Source organism: Triticum urartu, chromosome 2A (assembly GCF_056163025.1).
Source record: "Triticum urartu cultivar PI428250 chromosome 2A, HENAU_Tu73, whole genome shotgun sequence".
Lineage (NCBI taxonomy): Eukaryota > Viridiplantae > Streptophyta > Magnoliopsida > Poales > Poaceae > Triticum > Triticum urartu.
In genome coordinates this window covers 512,910,816-512,928,885 of record NC_141874.1, presented here as the reverse complement: position 1 = coordinate 512,928,885, position 18,070 = coordinate 512,910,816, and positions in this window count along the sequence as shown.

Here is an 18,070-nt window from a genome sequence, read left to right as displayed (position 1 = left end):
AGGGCCACTGATGGAACACTAGCATCCTATACTAAGGAGTAGGATAGCAGGTAATGGTAACAACAATAGTAGCAAGGACAGGCTATGCATCAGGATAGGAATAACGGAAAGCAGTAACATGCTACACTACTCTAATGCAAGCAGTATAGAGGAGAGTAGGCGATATCTGGTGATCAAGGGGGGGGGGGCTTGCCTGGTTGCTCTGGCAAGAGAGAGGGGTCGTCAACACCGTAGTCGTACTGGGTAGCAGCGGCGTCGGTCTCGGTGTCTATCGAGAGAAGAGGGGGGAGAAACAATAAATATATAAGCAAGCATATGCATAGTGATGCATGACATGACAAGTAACGACGTTAGAGGTGCCCTAACGCGGTAGTAGGTGATACCGGTGAAGGGGGATAACATCCGGGAAAGTAGCCCCGGTGTTTCGTGTTTTCGGGCAGAGGAGCCGGAGGGGGAAAGTTGCGAGTTTGATATGTTAGGGGTGCGGGGTAGACGAACGGGCTACGTATCCGAATTCGTCTCATCATTCTGAGCAACTTTCAGGTACAAAGTTTTTTCATCGGAATTACGGTTAATTTTCTATGATTTTCCAAAGTTTTAAGTATTTTTTTGAAATTTCTGAATTTATTATATTTAGTTTAATCCAAATCGACCAAGTCAATTTGACTGGTCAAAAGGGCATGTGTGACCCACATGTCATTGACTATTTATCTAAACAATTAAATAAATCTAATTTATTTAATGAGGGCCTACATGTCATCTACTACTAGACTAATTTAGCACTAATTAAGACCTACCAGTAGTACTAATCTAAGTAGGGCCGGCCATTACTGGGCATAGCCCAGCCGGCCACATGCACGGCGCGCACACACCACGCTGCACAAGGCACACACAACACACGGACACACACGCACATCACACACACTCACGCACACACAACACATAGCTAGGAGTTAATTATGTTATCTGAACATAGCATTTTGCGATTTTTATATGATTTAATCTAGGCATCGAAGAGATTTGGTCCAATGGGATAAAATGGAGTTTGTCAAGTATACTACCTTCCCATATTTTTTTTAGTCCTGTTAACAATTGTTTTGCCAGAGTTTAGGAGCCGTCGAGAGGGTTACTCATCATAGAATTAGAAAAGCTAGCTAGCGCGCTACAGTAACTAGCAGTTCAGTAAGCAGCGGCAGTAGCAACGGAGTAGCAAAGGGCAGCAGTAGTGGTTATGAGCAGCAAGCAGCAACGGCGAGGCCACCCGCGGGCACGTGGCTGCGTGGGCACTCGCGCGCAACGGGCGGGCGCAGCGGCTATGAGCGTGGGCGGTGTGTAACGGCGGCAGCAGAGAGGCAGCGGCGGCGCACGAGCGGAGCAGGCGGAGGCCGGAGCGAAGCGGGGTACGGTGAGCAGGGGCGCGGCCGGTGGTGCGGGTGGTTCGGCCGGGGCATGGCCTCGCACGCGGAGGCGCGTCCCAGGGCGCAGCTAGGAGCGAGCGGCGAGGCATGGCACGGCGGCGACTACGGCTACGGGTGCGGATCCGCGGAGAAAGAGAGGGGGAAGAAGCGGAGCTCACCGAGGGAGCACAAGGAGGCTCGGTGATAGCTTAGTAGCGCAGATGGTGGCCGGATTCGACGAAGTTCGCCGGTGGCAGCAGGAGGAAGAAGGCCTCGATCCGGCATAGCAGGGGCTTCCTGGGTTGATCTGTTCCGTGTAGTCGAAGTAGAGGTGGCCGGAGGAGTCCCTGACGTTGACTCAGCCTGCGGGGACAACGGTGGCCGCGAGAACTAGCTTGGCCATGGCGATGGTGGCGGCGGTTGCGAGCGGAGTGGCGGATCTGGGGCGAGAGCGGGAGAACCGCGAGGGAGAGTGGACGAGGCTGAACCCTAGGGCGTCGGGGACGGTCTTATACTCGCCGGGGAGCTCGGATGGCCGGCGCGTGGCGATCCCTGGCCATGGACGCGCCCCCTCTGCCCACGAGGCTTCCGTGAACAGAGGAAGGAGCTGGGGAGGTGGGCTGGGCCAGTGCGGTGGGTTAAGGCCCAGGGAAAACAAGTGGGGGGGGGTTCTCTTTGCTTTGTTATATTTCTTTTCCTTTTATTTATCCCTTTTCTGTTTTTTTTAATGTTTAGCACCTAATTGATTATTATAAAATATGGGAGCTAGCTCATAAATTGCAGTGCATTAGATCCTAGCACCAAAAACTAGTCTGGGTGAAATACCATTTCGCATTAGATTTAGATTAATTAAAAGGTTACTAAATAATGTATTCAGCCACTATTTGAGGTTGTTTAAATGACTTATCAAATTTCAATAATGTTGTTTACTATATTATCCTAGCCTCTGATTTATCTACTATATATTGAACATTTTAGTTTTAATATTGGAAAACTTTTGTTGTTTGCCTATATTTTAAATTTGAATTTGAATCGTTTTGAACTACGCGAGCTTATAAACAATAATTGAGGTGACGTGGCATCATTACCAGAGGGTTACTGTAGCTTGATTACCCGGGCGTCACAGTGGGCTATTTATAGCCACTTGGCAACCCGACCTGATTTGTCCGAAATGACCCTGGGTTACTAAGGAACTGACACATGTTCCAACGGTCAGATTTCAAACTCACACGACAACTTTACTTGGGCTACAAGCAAAGCTGACTTGTCCGACTCTGGACAAGATTCGCTCTCATAGTCTTCACTCGAAGACATAGGTTTTTGGTTAGGCATCACTTCAGTCAGTCTGACTGGTTCTCTTGGACCCCACTTAACAGTACGGTGGTTCCTATGACTCAACACAAAAGAAAAAGAACTACGAAAGATCTAAGTCTTCGAGCTCCATAGGCTTCATGTGGTGTCTTCTCTTGTCATAGTCTTCAATGTGAATATCTTCATATACCACCTTTGACTTCAATGTCTTCATACATTTTTAGGGGTCATCTCTGGTAGGAAAACCGAATCAATGAGGGACTTCTACCTATGTTATCCTGCAATTCTCACAAACACATTAGTCCCTCAACTAGGTTTGTCGTCAATACTCCAAAACCAACTAGGGGTGGCACTAGATGCACTTACAATCTCCCCCTTTTTGGTGATTGATGACAAACTTGTTGAAGTTTTCAACGGGGAATATAATCTGTGAAATTGTAAAGGATAAGGAATTGTCTTCATAAGTTGCAAGGGCTCCCATTGAAGATGTGCATATAGGTAATTTGCTTTTGGAATGCAAATGCACATGGCAGGTTGTACTTGTGGAGATCCACTTCAACTTATGATGACAATCCACTATGCATGTGAAAGTATATGAAGATAATGACATGCATAATGGAAAATGGACGTCTGCAGAATGATCTAAGTGCATAATTTATCGTCGCACATGCGGAATTTATCATCGCAAAACAAAGTGGCAGATAAGTAGCACACGACCATCGAGTTTAAGTGTTACAACTCAAAGAACCAAATGTAGCAAAACGAGAGTTGTAAGCATGAAGCAAAATATAAAGCACCTGCCCATATGGACCCGCTTGAAGACTATCAACCTCATATGCTTCTCCCCCTTTTGTCAGTAAGGACCAAAAAGGTTTGAAGACATAGAGCATCTACTCGTTCCCATGCAGAGTAGGTGAAGTAGCAGGGGCGTTGGTGGTGTTTGGCGGTGTTGAAGAGCTTGGAGCAGAGTTGACGCGTGCTGAAGGAGGTGGTGGTGAAGTAGCATCATCTTCATCCTCGATAACTCTGGCAGTCACTGTTGCAGCAGATGAAGAGAACTCAGAGTCTTCAAGGGATGGAGTTCCTAGCAGCACAGCTCTTCAAGGAGGTGTGGAGTCAAACTTGAATCGCTCAGTGAAGCCATCCTCTTGGAGATCATCTTCAGAACACATCATCGTTAGCCCTTTCCATGTACGGCGACAGGTTTCATGGGCAACGAAAGCATTCTTGGTGGCAAGATTGCGAATGCGATTAACTTCCACCAAGAGGCTTTTCATCTGACGCTTCAGCCAATCATGATGCTTATCCTGTTTCTGATGAAGAGCCACAAGAAGCTCTCGGTCGTTGAGAACACGAGTGCGCTTCTTGGGTCTTGGAGCAGTTGTACTATCAGTAGCTTCAGTAGACGCAGGGTGCGGTGCACGTGTAGTGCCAGCCAAAGGATACACCCGAGTGACTGCTTCAACTCCTTCAATGTTCTGTGAGAAACTCTGATGCTCTGCATTCTGAAGACTTAGAGGTTCCTTTGCAGGCTCAGGATAGATGGCTTCAGTAGAGATATCCACATCAGGTAGAAAAATCCTATGATTGCGAGCAGATGGCTGATATGAGATATCGGAGTGAAGTTTAATTAGCCGCATTACCCATGGGGTGTAGAACTTCAAGCCAAACAGATCAGAGCCTGATGCAGCAAGTTGGCGGATGAATAAGTCCTGTTCATTGAAGCATTTTCCATGAAGAATATAGAAGACCAAAGTCTTCATTGCACCCTCAAGCTTGGCATTTGGAGAGTGCCCTTTGATGGGCCAGAGAGTTCGCCTGATGATGTGATAAGCAGCATCTTGGGGCAATGGCTTCATCATGCTGAGCATCTGACTCGTATCAGGTTCCGGCCTCTTAAAGATGATCTCAATGGCTTCACTATGCAACTGACAGCCATGCTCATAGAGATCGCCAGGAGTGGGCAAACTAGTGAGCTCAATGATGTCAAATGCATTGGCTTCGTGATGAATATTTCCGGTCATCCACTCCCGGACCCAAGTCTTCGGATCTCTGCTGTACCCGCGGATGTGAAGTGTGGCATAGAATTGGAGCAGCAGCTCTTCATTCCAATGCTCTTGGTCAGTAATGAACGGCAGCAGTCCAACTTCCTTGAAGCAATCCAAAGCTTCTTCCAGACAAGGCAGACCAGCTATGGCTTCAATGTCAAGGCGCTTGTGTGGGAAGATGCGACCTTGGTTGTAAAGAATGCATGAGTTATAGCTTCGCTAAGATAGCTACAGAACCAATCAGATGATATCCTTTCCCTTGAGTAGGGGTTCCTGGAGCTATCGAAGAATGTGTTGTCTGCCCTGAAGCCATTGATATTGAAGGAGCCAGGTGCTGATGCAGGACCTAGGAACCTTGGCAATCTTGGGATTGGCTTCTGTACCTGAGGCCTGTGCTCAACATGATAGTCGAACTGTGGACCGGCAGCAGACTCAGGAACAGAAGTGACGGGATCAGTGGCTTCGCTGTCTTCTTTTTCCGTTGGGGAGGGCTCCACATTAGCTTCATTGGTGGTTGTGGCAGCTGCAAGATTTTCAAGCACGTTCTCCTTGAGAACTGCTTCTTGGTGGGACAGTGGAGTGGCAACTTGTGGGACTTCATCTTCCGTGGCTGATGCAGCCGGATTGTCTTCAGTAGAGACTTGAGGCCTTGGACCTTTGCGAAGCCTGCGCAACGCGGGCGACGCCTGTGGAGTTGGAGTGGGTTGGGCCTCATAGTCTTCTTCCTCTTGTGGGCGATCTGCCCATGAAGCATCCTGTGCAATTGGCGTCAGTGGACGACCAATGCTGATGAGTTCGCTGTTCTGAGGAAGGACTGCACCATCTTCTACATTGTCGTGTTGACCAATGTCTTCAGCAGCGATGGGATCAGCTGCTGGAAAGTCTTCATCTTCATGAGCCTCTGTGGAAGCAGGCTCATGGATAGTCAGTTGGCGTTCATGGCGTCAGCTTCAGGATAGACCATAGAAATGGGTTCAACTATCAAGGGCTCTGTGGGAGCTTCCCGATCTTTCTTGGTCTTCCTCTTCTTCTTGGAGGGGCAGTTGGAGAGGCTTCAGAATGTTTCCTCTCTCTGGCTTCAGCCTCAGCAGTCCTTGTGTTCTTGAGCTCTGAAGCTGTTGACTGGCTTTTTGGCTTCGAGCCAGTCATTTTAGTTGTGAAGACAATAGGAACTGCTTCCTGCCTTGGTGCGTCAGGTTCAGCCGTAGCAGGCTTCTTCTTCTTCTTTGTGGCCATCCTGGGGTCGATGCCAGGACGCCCAAGGGCCTTGCGCTTCTCAGCCTCATTGTAGGCTTGCACACATCTGTCAGCCAGAGTCTTCATGCGCTCACGCGAACCCTGAGCTTCTGCATGTTTCTTTACAAAGGCTTCCTTGAGCTCCTGCATCATACTCTTGAAGTTCTTCACTTCCTGCACGCTGAGCTTGGCCATATGCTTCTTGAACTGAGCCTTTTCATAGTCAATCTTTTGCTTCAGTTCAACAATGCGCTGGGCAATAGCGAGTTCTAAAGCAATGGCGCCTTGGAAGGCGACATTGAGGCCAATTGGTAGCTGCAGATCTTCAAAGATGATGTTTGGCGTGTCAAACCACTCGTCAATGAAGTTGTGGATGATGGTCACATCAAAGAGAGGCAGATCATTGAAGATTTCTGCTTCTTCTTTGCTCTTGATGAGTTGCTCAAGAGCGTCATCTGCTAGATCTTCATCACTTGACAGATCAATGTCGTCATTGCGCAGAATGGCAGCAGCAGTTAGCTCTTGTCCGGTGTGAGGCAGAGGCATCTTGACTTTCTGGGGCTTGGAGACGCGAGATAAGTCTTCGGACTGCACACTGTCTTCAGGAGGTGCAGTTGCCAGTGGCTTCGCCCTTGAGATTTTTGGTGAGGGGGTAGGCTTTGAAGCTTTAGGCTTCTTCATCTTCTTTGTCTTCGGTGCTGCAGGAGCTTCTTCTGATTCAGCGTCAGCTGCAGGCTCATTCACTGCAGTCCCTTGAACTAAGATGCGGGTGATGAGGCCTTCAAGGTTGGAGAAAGGACCGATGACATTGGGTTCTGCATCTCGTGTGCCATCTGCCCTTGGTGCTGAGGGACCAGGGTTGAAGTCTAGCCCCAAAGTCTTCTTGTTCTGATTCGCTGAGTTCTGGGCAAACTGGAAGTTGAGCTTGAACAGATTGTCGTCACGACACCATAGTAGTGACGATGGGTGTGCATCAGCTGGCTGTGGCCCACGGACCATGCAGGGATAGAAGCCTTGAGCAATGGCTTCATCTCTGGACCTGGGTAGAAGATTCTTGTATTGGATGTCTCCCCATGGTCTCTTGATGGCATTTTTCTCAGCATATTCTTGGGTTACAAATCGGTATTTGAACCATTGTTCTGCCCAATATCTTCGAATCCATTGGATTCGGGTCTTGCGTTGATTGTAATCCTTTTCAGGATCTGCCTTGTACAGTTCTGAGAGTTCATCTGGCAGATCTCTGGATGTTTCTCCACGACGCTTTCTGCCACCCTTCCTTGCTGGTTTCTCTGAAGCCATAAACTTTAACTTGAAAGGCTTCAACACGTTCAAAGGCTTCAAAGGTTTTCGCTTGCTGGACCAATAGGAACTGGCTTCAGGAGAATTAATGTGATGCTGTAAGAATTCTGCAAATGAATGCAGACTATGACAACCAAAGGATTCTCCCACGGACATGTACCTGTGACAGCATTAAGGTGCGAGGGAAGGGGAAGAGGTCATATGCATTCTCAGAAGATTTTGAAGATAAATCAGTTTAGAAGACATTGACCTCATTTTGCGAAGACCTTCACTCATAGATAAGGAGTTGGTTCCAGATTTGTACGAATCCACAGATCAGTACAAGTGAGGAATCTAACTACTTTGTGAAGCATAAGTAAATATACTAGGCATGTTATGAGATGCAGTATGAGAGAGATCTAACTTGTGTGAATAGAAACTGCTTGTGGTAGAAAGTGACAAATCCATAGGATCAACGGTGCTGCAAAAAGGAAGTTTTATTTACCACACTAAGAACTGCTAGACGAAGTGGAAGATGAGGCCGAGCAGTTCAATCTTCCGTGCCCTAACTTGGCTTCGGAGGACACCTACGGCGACGGCGGAGAGGACGATGTCCGCGGTCGGCGTGAAGACGGCCTCGGAGAGGTTGCGGCAGTGAAGTGCTTCGTCGCCGGCGTCGTCGAGGGCTAGAGGTGGCGCTAGGGTTCGTGCGAGAGTGGAAGAAGAGATAATGACGACTGTGAAGTGTGTATTTATAGGTACATGGGCGGCACTGCGCTATTACACAGGTGCCCCTGGCGATTCGCATCTGAGGAACACGTGGCCATTATGCGTAATTTTGGGATTTGTTCCACGTCCCACGCACGCCTTGATTGTTGGGTGGTCGTTCCTACTTCTCCGGGTTTCATGTGGAGGAATGAGCATTGAAAACGGACTTAATGGTTGTCTCTGTATCTTCTGCTGACAAGGACGCAGAGAAGACATTCGACAGTTTCAATAGGATGCATATGATTTGGAGAGATAGAATTTGAGATAGAAAGCATAGAGAGGTTAGGGTCCGATCACATTCACTTAGTGCAAAAGATTCAACAATGAAGACATAGCTATAAGTGAATGCTGTAGAGGACAGAACACTAATATATATATATATATATAATCAACATAGTGAAGATAATCATGAAGATATGTTGAGATCGAAGCCAAACCAAATGTGAAGACATTGCAAGGTAACGTCATGAGTGAAACACTTCAAAATAGAACATTTGGTGGTGGCGTTACCCACCGTATAGGAAGTATTAGACCCAGACACGGCGCACAATTATCGTGGCGCTCCGAATTCAAATTCCACATTAATGTATTCACACTTAGAATGTATGTCTTCATTGATTGAAGATATACTTTACTTTGTGTGTTGCACATCTAAGTCATCAATATGCATAAGGGTTAGGATGTGTGCCTGATCACAGGACATTTGAGGATTCCAGGATATTTAGCTCACACCGTAACTTGCAAAATCTCTTCTCATCCATGGGCTTGGTGAAGATATCTGCCAATTGCTCTTCAGTGTTGACGTGTATGATATCAATATCTTCCTTCACAACATGATCTTTGAGAAAGTGATGACGAATTTCGATGTGCTTTGTCTTCGAGTGCTGAACTGGGTTGTTGGTGATCTTGATGGCGCTTTCATTGTCGCGGTAAAGTGGCACTTGCTTCAGATGAATGCCATAGTCCTTGAGTGTTTGCTTCATCCACAGAAGCTGAGCACAGCAAGATCCAACAACAATGTATTCAGATTCAGCAGTGGAGACCAACATACAAGTGATCGTCCCAGAAAGTGACATGTGCCTGATGTAGACTTGCGATCAACTTTGTCACCAGCACAATCAGCATCCGAGAATCCAACCAGATCAAACTCTGAGCCCTTTGGATACCATAATCCTAGAGTTGGGGTGTGAGCCAAATATTGAAGAATTCGCTTCACAGCTAAGTGATGCGACTCCTTTGGTGCCGCTTGAAATCGAGCACACATGCAAACACTAAGCATAATATCTGGCCTAGATGCACATAGATAAAGTAAAGAACCAATCATGGAGCGGTATACCTTTTGATCAAACTCTTTACCATTGTCGTCGGGACCCAGATGATGTTTGGTTGGCATTGGTGTTGTGAAGCCTTTGCAGTCTTGCATACCGAACTTCTTCAGGCAATCTTTGAGATATTTCTCTTGAGATATGAAGATGTCGTTGCGTTGTTGTCGTATTTGAAGACCGAGGAAGAACTTCAGCTCTCCCATCATGGACATTTGATATTGCTCTTGCATCATATATCCAAACTCTTCACTGTACTTCTGATTGGTGCAGCCGAAGATAATGTCATCCACATATATTTGGCACACAAACAGTTCACCATCATATGTCTTCATGAAGAGAGTGGGGTCTAGGGAACCAGGTATGAAGCCTTTGCTCTTCAGGAAGTATTTGAGTGTGTCATACCAGGCCCGAGGGGCTTGTTTGAGGCCATACAGTGCCTTGTTGAGCTTGTATACCATGTCAGGATGTTTTGGATCTTCAAAGCCAGGCGGTTGTGCAACATACACTTCTTCTTCAATCTTGCCATTGAGAAAAGCACTCTTCACATCCATTTGATATAGAAGTATGTTGTGATGATTTGCATAGGCCAGCAGTATGTGTATGGCTTCAAGTCTAGCCACGGGAGCAAATGTTTCATCGAAGTCAATGCCTTCCACTTGAGTATATCCTTGAGCAACGAGACGAGCTTTGTTTCTGACAAGTTGACCATGCTCATCTTGCTTGTTGCGGTATATCCATTTGGTGCCTATTATATTGTGCTTCCGTGGATCAGGACGCTTAACTAGTTCCCATACATTATTCAGCTCAAACTGTTGAAGCTCTTCTTGCATAGCTTGAATCCATTCAGGTTCCATGAAGGCTTCTTCAACTTTCTTGGGTTCTGTTATTGAGACGAATGCGAAGTGCCCACAGAAATTTGCTAGCTGAGTTGCCCTTGAACGAGTGGGTGGACCGGGTGCATTGATGCTATCAATTATTCTTTCAATCTGCACTTCATTGGCAACGCGAGGATGTACAGGGCGAAGACTTTGTTCTTGCTGATCATTGTTGTTGTTAGAAGGAATGTCTTCAGGCTGAGCATTGTCTTCATGTTGATCAGGTGCTGAGATGATAAGTTCTTCTTCAGGATGAGCTTCAAAAGGTATAATTTCTCCAGTTCCCATTAGCTTGATTGATTCACTGGATGGAACTTCATCTAGCATATTTGGCAGTTGCTCTCTTTGTGAACCATTGGTCTCATCGAACCGCACATTCACTGTTTCAACCACTTTGTAATGAAAGAGATTGAAGACTCTATAGGAGTGCGAATCCTTTCCATATCCAAGCATAAAACCCTCATGTGCTTTTGGTGCAAACTTTGAGGTGTGATGTGGGTCCTTGATCCAGCACCTTGCGCCAAATACTCTGAAGTAACTGACATTTGGCTTGCCAGTAAGGAGCTCATAAGATGTCTTGTTCAGAAGCTTGTGAAGATAAACACGATTGATTGTATGGCATGCAGTATCAATGGCTTCAGTCCAGAATTTTCTTGGGGTCTTGTATTCATCTAGCATCGTCCTGACCATCTCAATGAGTGTTCTGTTCTTGCGTTCGACGACGCCATTCTGCTGTGGCGTGTACGGGGCTGAGAATTCATGTGTGATGCCCAAGGTATCAAGATATGTATCAAGGCCAGTGTTCTTGAATTCAGTGCCATTGTCACTTCTGACGTGCTTTATCTTGGTGCCATAATTGTTCATAGCTCGATTGGCGAAACGTCTGAAGACATCCTGCACTTCATCTTGTAAAGGATTATGTGCACCCAAGTGTATCTAGAGTAATCATCAACAATAACGAAGCCATAGAGGCATGCAGTAGTAGTAAGAGTTGAGTAATGAGTGGGACCGAAAAGATCCATGTGAAGCAGTTCGAAGGGTCGAGTAGTGGTCATGATTGTCTTCGAAGGATGTTTGGCCCTCATCATCTTCCCTGCTTCACAGGCACTGCATAAGTGGTCTTTCTTGAACTTGACGCCCTCGATGCCTATGACATGCTTCTTCTTCGCAAGGGTGTGGAGGTTCCTCATGCCAGCATGCCCAAGCCTCCGATGCCAGAGCCAGCATTCTGAAGCTTTTTCTAGAAGACATGCGGCAAGCTGTGGTCCTGCTGAGAAATCTACTACGTACAGATCATCTTTTTGATACCCTTCAAACACTAGAGACTTGTCAGATTCCATTAGTACAAGGCAACGATATTTTCCAAATATTACAATCATGTTCAAATCGCAAAGCATTGAGATAGACATTAAGTTGAAGCCACGGGATTCAACAAGCATGACTTTGTCCGTGTGTTGATCCCTTGAGATTGCAACTCTACCTAGACCCAATACCTTACTTTTACCAGTGTCAGCAAATGTGATGTGGCTCTTGTCGGATGGACGTAAGGTTGAGTCCATAAGAAGACTTCTTTTGCCAGTCATGTGATTTGTACACCCACTATCAATAATCCACTCTCTAGACGCTGGTGTCGTACCCTACAGTGCAGTTAGGTGGATAGGCTTCACCAAGAGCATTGTGAAGCAAAAACATTTGACGAACCAATGGGTTATGAAAGCTTAGATCCAGATTAGGACTAATAGGGAGAGTAGCAAGCGATTCAGGAACGAAGTACATAGTAAGACCATTTGGGCATTTGATCTTGCGCCCTACAAGATGTTTAAGGTCCCCAGCAATGGCGTCAGACGATTTTGGTTTTCTGCTGGAGACCTTTCCCTGCAAAAGAGAGTTAAGATTTCTTAGCCACCCACATCTTCAAGGGTGGCTGAGAAGCAATAAGTCTAAGTGCAGCATCTGAGAATTTTGGCTTTGGAGCCCTAGCAAACAGTCTTGCAGGCGGACAATAGTACTCATAAGAATAAGCAGAATAGTTCTTGGTCTTATGAACATGGCGGTTTGATGAACCGCTCTCATATTCATATGCCTGAGTATGGTTTCCCTGCAAAACATTTGCGTTAGTGCGACTCAGGTGAGTCCTCTATCTGTATGAAGCCTTTGGACCATATGAAGCCTTTGGTCTGAGGTTTGTCTTCTTCACGTGAGGTGTCATGATGACATTCACAGGAAGATTCTCCAGACACCTTTTCGGAACCCAGATCTTCTTCATAGGCGGTCCATTCCTGCAGTTAGTACCAATGTACCTGGCAAACACTTCACCATTCTGATTCTTAAACAGTATATAGTTTGCATCAAAGGATTCATCAATGATAATGGGGTTAGCACAGGTGAAGCCAGATAGATTGGATGGGTCTGCTGAAGGTTCCTTTGCAGCAACCCACATGGTTTTGGGGTACTGCTCAGGTTTCCAGTAAGAGCCATCAGCATTCATTTTCCTTACGAACCCAACACCCTCTTTCCTCAGGTTTCGGTTCAGAATCTGCTTTTTGAGGACATCACATAGTGTCTGATGCCCTTTAAGAATTTTGTACATCCCTATTTCAAGCAATGTCTTCAACCTAGCATTCTCATCAGCAATAGCAGTGGTATCCTCAGTAGAGGGGTTAGTGACCACATCAACAGTTGAAGATATTGCAACAGTAGTAGCAGTAGAACTTTCAGCAACAGAAGTAGCATTATCATGCTCAATGCATTTAAGACATGGTGGTTCAAATCCTTCCTGAGCGGGACTGATCTGTTTGGAGTGAAGTGACTCGTTTTCCTTTTGAAGATCTTCATGAACCGCTCTCAATTTCTCAAGATCTTGCTTCCTTTGAAGATAATCATAGGAAAGCTTTTCATGAGTTGTTGAGAGAGTTTCATGACGACTTTCAAGTTCCTGATACTTAACGTGAAGATTTTTTATGTCTTCAATTAAGGATTCAGATCGAGTCATTTCAGCACCTAACAGATCATCACTTCTGTCTAACAGTTTTTGAATATTTTCCATAGCTTTCTGCTGTTCAGTTGCAATTTTAGCAAGTGTTTTGTAGTTGGGTTTTGAATCACAATCAGAGTCATCATCACTAGATGTTTGATAGTGAGTAGTGCGTGTGTTTACCTTGGCACCGCGAGCCATGAAGCAATAGGTAGAAGCGGAGTAGTCCTTGTCATTTGCATTGGTGTCGGTGACGAGGTCATTGTCTTCATATTGAAGATGGACTTGGCAACGTATGCTGTAGCCAGACTTGCGACGCCTGAATCGGACTCCTCCTCAGACTCCACCTCCGCCTCCTCAGAAGTGGACTCCTCCTCCGAGTCCATTTTCTTGCCAACAAACGCACGTGCCTTGCCAGATGAGCTCTTCTTGTGTGATGAAGACTTTGAGGAAGACATGGACGAAGACTTTTAGTATTTCTTCTTCTTCTTGTCATCAGAGTCATATTCCTTGCTCTTCTTCTTCTTTTTGTTCTCATTGTCCCACTGTGGACACTCAGAGATGAAGTGGCCAGGTTTCTTGCACTTGTGACACGTTTTCTTCTTGTAGTCGTGAGCAGAAGCTTCATCATTCCTTGAGCTTGATCGGGAAGACTTTCTGAAGCCTTTCTTCTTGGTGAATTTTTGGAACTTCTTCACAAGCATAGCAAGTTCTCTTCCAATGTCTTCCAGATCATCAGAACTGCTGTCAGATTCTTCTTCAGATGAGGAGACAGCTTTTGCCTTCAAGGCACGAGTTCGCCCATAGTTTGGACCGTAGATATCTCTTTTCTCAGAAAGCTGAAACTCATGTGTGTTGAGCCTCTCAAGTATGTCAGATGGATCGAGTGTCTTGAAATCAGGACGTTCTTGAATCATCAGCGCTAGGATGTGAAACGAACTATCAAGTGATCTCAGTAGTGTCTTGACGACTTCATGTTTGGTGATCTCAGTAGCGCCGAGGGCTTGAAGCTCATTTGTGATGTCTGTGAGTCGGTCAAAAGTGTGCTAGACATTCTCATTGTCATTTCGCTTGAAGCGGTTGAAGAGGTTGTGAAGGACACTGATTCTCTGATCTCTCTGGGTTGAGATGCCTTCATTGACCTTGGAGAGCCAGTCCCAGACCAGCTTAGATGTCTTCAAAGCACTCACACGGCCATACTGTCCTTTGGTCAGGTGACAACAGATGATATTCTTGGCAGTAGAGTCCAGTTGAACAAATTTCTTGACGTCAGCAGCAGTGACATCTTCTCCAGCCTTGGGAACGCCGTTTTCGACGACATACCATAGGTCGACATCAATGGCTTCAAGATGCATGCGCATTTTATTCTTCCAGTAGGGATATTCAGTTCCATCAAAGACGGGGCACGCAGCGGAGACTTTAATTATCCCTGCAGTCGACATAGCTAAAACTGCAGGTGGTTAAACCGAATCACACAGAACAAGGGAGCACCTTGCTCTGATACCAATTGAAAGTGCGTTATATCGACTAGAGGGGGGGGTGAATAGGCGATTTTTATGAAAGTCTTCAAAACGTGGAAGTTATGAAGACAAATGATAGAAATAAACCTATTACCATGCAGCGGAAGGTAGACTACACTAGACAAGCCATAGTCAAGTATTCAATGAAGTGAAAGCACAATGACTTATAGCAGCAATGTAGTAAGGATCAGGTAGGAAGATATTATGAAGCCATACAGAACATGCAGTCACTCAGTGAAGACAAAAGATAGTGCAAACATAAAATGACTTCACAAGGAGCAACAGCAAGTAAAGGGAAGGGAAGATGAAACCAGTGACTCGTTGAAGACAATGATTTGTTGGACCAGTTCCAGTTGCTGTGACAATTGTACGTCTGGTTGGGGCGGCTAGGTATCTAAACCTTAGGACACACAGTCTCGGACACCCAGTCCTGAATACGCAGCTCAGGACACCCAGTCCTCACCGTATTCTCCTTGAGCTAAGGTCACACAGACCTCGCCCAATCACTCTGGTAAGTCTTCAAGGTAGACTCCCAAACCTTCACAGACTTCGTTCACCGGCAATCCACAATGTCTCTTGGATGCTCAGAACGCGACGCCTACCCGGCTGGAGGATGCACAGTCCTCAAGTGTAATAAGTCTTCAGATCACACAGACAAGAAGACTTAAGTGATGCCCAATTCTCTCTGGCTCTGGGTGGTTAGGGCTTTATCCTCGCAAGGAATTCTCTCTCAAAGGCTTCGAGGTGGGTTGCTCTCAAACGACAAAAGCCGTACTCTCAATCTGAGCAGCCAACCGTTTATGGTTGTGGGGGGTGGGCTATTTATAGCCACTTGGCAACCCGACCTGATTTGTTCAAAATGACCCTGGGTCACTAAGGAACTGACACGTGTTCCAACGGTCAGATTTCAAACTCACACGGCAACTTTACTTGGGCTACAAGCAAAGCTGACTTGTCCGACTCTGGACAAGATTCGCTCTCATAGTCTTCACTTGAAGACATAGGTTTTTGGTTAGGCATCACTTCAGTCATTTTGACTGGTTCTCTTGGACCCCACTGAATAGTACGTTGGTTCCTATGACTCAACACAAAAGAAAAAGAACTATGAAAGATCTAAGTCTTCGAGCTCCATAGGCTTCATGTGGTGTCTTCTCTTGTCATAGTCTTCAATGTGAATATCTTCATATACCACCTTTGACTTCAATGTCTTCATACATTTTTAGGGGTCATCTCTGGTAGGAAAACTGAATCAATGAGGGACTTCTACCTGTGTTATCCTACAATTCTCACAAACACATTAGTCCCTCAACTAGGTTTGTCGTCAATACTCCAAAACCAACTAGGGGTGGCACTAGATGCACTTACACTCTTCACCTCCGTTGGTCCAAGTTTGTTGCCGGCTCTCGTGCTGTTGTTGCTTCAAAAGGAAGTGAGGATCCAAATGAGCTAAGGGGTGTGAAAAGCTTGCTTTCCGGGTTACCCATCGAATTTTCTATCTTGGCAAAGGCTCTGAGTCGGACGAAATGATAGTTACCTCTTCTTCAACTGCTTGGCTGGTCCCCGTGTCATCCTGATGATAATCAGTGTCAATAAGATGGTTGAAAAATGAGCCAAGGGAATCGAGGAGGCCAAAAAATGGATATGTGATGATGCAAACGCCTCAATTTTCAGGATGGTTATTAAGGATAAAGATCCATTGAGATATGCTGGGTATTGTGCAAAATTAGTAAAAGATGACGTCATGGAGGGTTTCCGTAATTCCAGGAGATGATGTCATGGCGGGTTACAATATCTTGTGAGAACAAGTGAAGAAGGGTTTTTCCTAAGTGTTGAAGATTGACATGAACAAGTTCAAATCAACCTTGGGCCTAATGTTGGGGATATAACTATTAGGTATGACCCGCCATGAGGGGCCGGGTTATACCAATGGTGGTTCATTATCATGAAGCCCATGAAGGTACCGATGATGGTGATTTATGAAGAGGACTTACTAAAAGCCCAGGGCCCAAAGGCGGCTTAAGGCCCATAGGTGTAAACATCCATATATGTAGAACCTGTATTCTAAGGCATATGTACCTGGTCACCGAGTTGAACACATTATTATGAACTGGTCGGGACTCTGTAAGCCACGGGGCGTCAACCTGAGTATATAAAGGGACTACCCTGCGGCGGTTTAGGGCAAGAGAGAACAGATCGAAAACTAGGTCAAGCGTATTCGCTCCCTGGTAATCGAGACATAAGCAATACCACCTCAAACTGGATTAGGCCTTTACCTTCACCGCAAGGGGCCGAACCAGTATAAACTCCTTGCATCCTTTGTCCCGTTTAACCCCTTTAAGCTAACCCTGTCGCGATGGCTCCACGACTAAGTCCTTTTTCTAGGACATCTGCCGTGATAATTCCACGACAGGTTAGTACCTTCTGCATTATTTATTTTGATAGTTCCAGACCGATATACCTCCTCGATAACGTAGGATCCTCCCCATTTGGAGAGGAGTTTTCCTGCAAAGAATCCAAAACGAGAGTTGTACAAAAGAACATATTCTCCAACTTTGAACTCACGCTTTTGGATTCTTTTATCATGCCATCTTTTAACTTTTTCTTTATATAGCTTGGCATTTTCATTAGCTTGGGTTCTCCATTCATCTAATGAGCTAATATCAAATAACCTCTTTTCACTGGCAAATTTGAAATCATAATTGAGTTATTTAATTTCCCACTATGCTTTATGTTCTAACTCAAGGGGAAAATGACAAGATTTTCCGTAAACCATTTTATAAGGAGACATACCCATAGGATTTTTATAGGCTGTTCTATAAGCCCAAAGTGCATCATCCAATTTCTTAGACCAATTCTTCCAGGGCCTATTGATAGTCTTTTGCAAAATTAACTTTATTTCTCTATTGCTAAGTTCAACTTGACCACTAGATTGAGGATGATAAGGTGATGCAATTCTATGGTTAACATCATACTTGGCAATCATTTTACAGAAAGCACCATGAATAAAGTGTGAACCACCATCAGTCATTACATATCTAGGGACTCCAAACCTTGGGAAAATAACTTCCTTAAGCATTTTAATAGAGGTGTTGTGATTAGCACTACTAGTTGGAAGAGCTTCTACCCACTTATTAACATAATCAACAACAACCAAAATATGTGTATACCCATTAGAGGAAGGAAAAGGTCCCATGTAATCAAACCCCCAAACATCAAATGGTTCAACAACAAGTGAATAATTCATAGGCATTTCATGACGCTTACCGATATTATCTATTCTTTGACATTCTTCACAAAATAAGACGAACTTACGGGCATCCTTGAAGAGAGTAGTCCAA